Raw genomic sequence first — 3,921 nt, 5'->3', positions numbered from 1 at the left:
TCTCCCTCACTTGAAAATAATCACAAGGAGGGACAAAACAGGACTTCTGAGGCCGAAATCATGATGACGAACAGTAATGATGGAAGAGAAGGCTCTGTGCCGTGCACCGCGTGCCGAGCACCGAGCGGGAGAAGAGGTTTCTTAGCGTAAAGAAATCACTTCTACTTTCCAGTGATAATTCCAGACCGTAGTTTCACACGATAGTCGAACTCTGACAAGGTTTTAAATATAAACTATTTAAAATAGCTATTATAGTTTTCCAAACAGTTCTGCTCAGTATAATTTCAAATAAGGTGTTTGAATGGCAGATTAAAAATGCTTCTGAGCGAAGGGTTTATTACCTTTTTGCTTTGTAAGTTTTTGAGCAAAAGACAGAATTTGATAAAGCTAAACCCTTTAAGCATATTTTACAGTTCAATCTCCTTCTGCAAATATGCTCAAATCGAAGGCTGGTCTCCTGTGAATTGTAACATACTGTTGGTTTCTATGAATACGACTTCATAATGTCATAATTTACATAAGTAGCCAATGAGTACTTGTAGTCTCTCACAGGTAAGCAGAAGAATCATGTGCGATCTTTCCCTCTGGTAATCATGTCACAAGGACTTCATGGGGACATCTGTAAAAAGACCTGAATTACTTTTTTGAACTCCAGAAATGACTGCAGTTTTAACCTTGAAGAGACGGGTGACTGTAGCTGTCACCTGTAGTTGGGTGCCTGTGGTGTTTTATAACCAAGGCCCCTAACCTCTGATCAGCCATATTACACAGCACCATAATTGTGGCATAATAGCATCCATGTTTTTATTTTTTTCAGAGGGAAAAAAAGAGATGGCACTATTAAAGTCGAAATTTTTTTGTAGTGCTTTGTTAGTTATAGCTGACTGTCTTTTACTTTCTGACACTTGGCCCTCAACGGCTTTTCCTCCACCTGGAGCACCCAGAAGGCTCAGCTGGAGGACAGGTGCCAGACCCTCAGCTTCCTGCTTCCCTGTGTGCACCTGTGGAGCCTGACGGAAGCTGCCTCCAGGGCAACGTTCTCTGCTCTCCCCAGGTGTAGTCACATAACTTACCTGTGCAGCACGTTAAATCACCTTCAGAGAGAGAGTCACCTGTGTGCCAGGTTTTATTAGATTTCCAGAGCTGTCACATGAGCAGATGGACACAGGCCCCTGAGAGGCAGAGCTGTGGAACAGAACGGCCACGCCTGGATCCTGGAGAGACAGTTGTCAAGGACAGCCCTGTGTGACCTCACGATCGTATGTGTGCTGAATCCTCACTAAGGCTCCTGTCCCCAGTAACAAGGACAGCCCAATTAGAGAGACCAAGTGAACACACGCAAGACACTCGGAGGAGGAGGAGTTTGCTAGGCAGTTAGAGCCACTGGTGGGTAGCTCCCAATGCATCCATATGACTTTGGAAATCCATTTAAAAATTATAGATTCTTGGGCCCCATCGTAGATTAAATGGTGCCCCTCTCCCCAAAGATATGTCCGAATTCTAATATTTGCGCCCTGTGAATGTGGCCTTATTTGGAAAGAGTCTCTTGCATGTGGATGAATTAAGGATGTTGAGATGGGACTGTCCTGGATTGTAAGGTGGGTTCTAAATCTAATGACAGGTGTCAGAAAAGGGGAGAGACACACGGAGAAGGAGGCCGTGTGACGCGGGAGGCAGAGACTGGAGGGGTGCAGCCACAAGCCCGGGGCGCCTGGAGCCACCAGAAGTGAAAAGAGGCATGTGGTTTTCCCTCTTGAGCCCCTGAGGGGCATGACCCTGCTCTCACCTCGTTCTTGGACCTCTGGTCCCCTTTTCTGTTGTCGTAAGCCAGGTGGTGGTCATTTGTTTCGGCAGCCGCAAGAGAGTGGTGCAGGCCGCACCCCAGCCTACACGAGGAGACTGTGCTGTGCTGAGATCTGGTTTCACAACGCTCTGGAGCGATTCTGGTGCCGCACAGGTTTGAGAAGTGCCATCTGAGTCATTGGTCATTGGTTTTTGACACCTATTGTATATTGCATTACACAGAGAACTTCAAAACACAGATGCCCAGGCCACGTCCCCAGGTACTGATTCAGGTCACCTGCGGTGGAGCTGAGACCCTGAAAATTTCCAAGAGCAGTAAGGTGGGAGATGCCGGCCACCGGAGATGTCACAGGTGTACAGACACCATTCAGGTAGAGGTGTTGGCTCCTGCCAATTCTCTTTCCACCGACTCCTCTGCAGCCGCTGTCACTCACAGAGCCCAGTCCTACGACTTCCAGGCTCTGACTGCTTTGCTCATCTGATGACGTGTAGCTCATCTTCTCATGTGCTTATTTGCTCTCTGCCTGCTTTCTTTTTTAGTACTTTGTGGGTTTTTTTGTTTCTACCTGCTGGAGCTTGCTATCGGAATAGTTGGAACTCTGAATCTCCCATGTGAGATCGCGCTCTTATTCTCAATATTTCTCTCACTGTTTAGTATCTGAAAGCACAGGAAGATGATCTATATAAGGAATTAATATTTTTCCCCAAGAATAGTGTATGCCTTTTCCTTTATTCAAGTCTTTTTTGTCTCCCTCTGTAAGATGTTGAGTTGTCCTTGATGACGTTCTTGAATGCTTCTTTATAATTTATTTCCTGGTTGTTTTATCTCCTAAGCACTTTACATGCAATGAAATCTCAGGAACAAATTATGAAATTGATACCATTATGATCCCATTTTACAGGAAGTAGAGTAAATCACTTATCACGGTGGCAGGCAGGATTGGACTTTAATTCAGCTAAGGCTGTCTGAGTCCTGAGTGAACATGCTTGATTGGAAAGCTGTATTCCTTCTTAAGAAAAACAGACCCAGTCCCTGGACCTATTCATTGCAAAAAGGAAGCTAAACATTTGAGGAGCTGGCCTAAGAAAGAGAGGGGCCCCCATGTCAGCCGTGGTGAGGTCGGTGGGGTTCTCCGCGTCCTTCGCTGACTTGCTGGAATGGCTCGTTTCTAATTCTATGCTTCTTCCAAACAGTGAGACTCTTCTCTTCTGACCCAGTGGGACCCACAGGATTTATCTTGTCTGACTGAAATCAAGAAGGAACAGACATAAAGGAGTATCGAGACTGCCTGTAGGTAGGCATAGACCTTTCTACAGTCTGTGAAGCAGAGATTAGGGAGAAGATGAAAGGGTGGAGGAGGAAGGAGGGAGGCGAGAGAGAGGAGAGGTAGGAGGCAGAACCAGTGATGGGGAGAAGCGGACACAGCAGAGGGGAAACACGTGGGGGCAGGGAACTGAGGGTCGATGGGTTTTCAATGAGAGTTAGAGGTGGCACCCTGCCATTTGGGGGCGGGCGCGTGAGCTTCTGTGTGAAGCGGTCTGGATACCGAAGTGTTTGTCCCCCGTGTAACTACTGTTCAGAGCTCCCCACACCCTGGAATTCCAAGTCTCTAGTCAGACTCGAGGGTGCAGGTCCCTGTCACATAGGAGGAATGCCAGCAGCCCGCATGAAAATGCCATCAGGGCTGCAACCGCAGGAGTCAAATCGAGACCGCTTCCAAGACCGATGCAGGCCAGCCTGTGCTGCACCGTGTCCCCACTCATCCCCCGAGAAGGGCACCGAAAGAGCCTCAGGCGCCAGGTGGCGCTGTTGACGAGAATGTCCTCAAACACATTGGCACTTCTGGATTAAATAAATTAGAAATGAAACCAATCGATATTAATAATAACACAAATAATGATGCAATCACATTCGATAAGGACAAAAATATTTTTATAACTCTGACACGAAAAATAATGAACCTATTACAATCCAATTATGTTATTTGAAACTACTTGAAAGGACATATATTATTTTTATGCATTATGTCCATTTCATGTATCTATAGGCTAAATGCAAACTGATATCAATGACTGTGACATTTAGCTTAATAAGTTTATGGTTTTTGTCTGAATTGG

General features: G+C 46.1%; 1 long non-coding RNA gene across 1 annotated transcript; it reads right to left on the bottom strand.

The window, feature by feature from the left end:
- Positions 1-309: 309 nt before the first annotated feature.
- LOC111744310 lies at positions 310-1,866 on the bottom strand. Its single transcript, XR_002782104.1, has 2 exons — positions 1,787-1,866; positions 310-619 (listed from the first exon to the last, which is right to left on the bottom strand). It is a non-coding gene; the product is annotated as an uncharacterized LOC111744310 (long non-coding RNA).
- Positions 1,867-3,921: the final 2,055 nt, after the last annotated feature.

The sequence above is a fragment of the Pteropus vampyrus genome, unplaced genomic scaffold (genome assembly GCF_000151845.1).
Source record: "Pteropus vampyrus isolate Shadow unplaced genomic scaffold, Pvam_2.0 Scaffold132, whole genome shotgun sequence".
NCBI lineage: Eukaryota > Metazoa > Chordata > Mammalia > Chiroptera > Pteropodidae > Pteropus > Pteropus vampyrus.
Note: the sequence above shows the minus strand (reverse complement) of the source record. Positions and strands in the feature narration are given on the sequence as shown.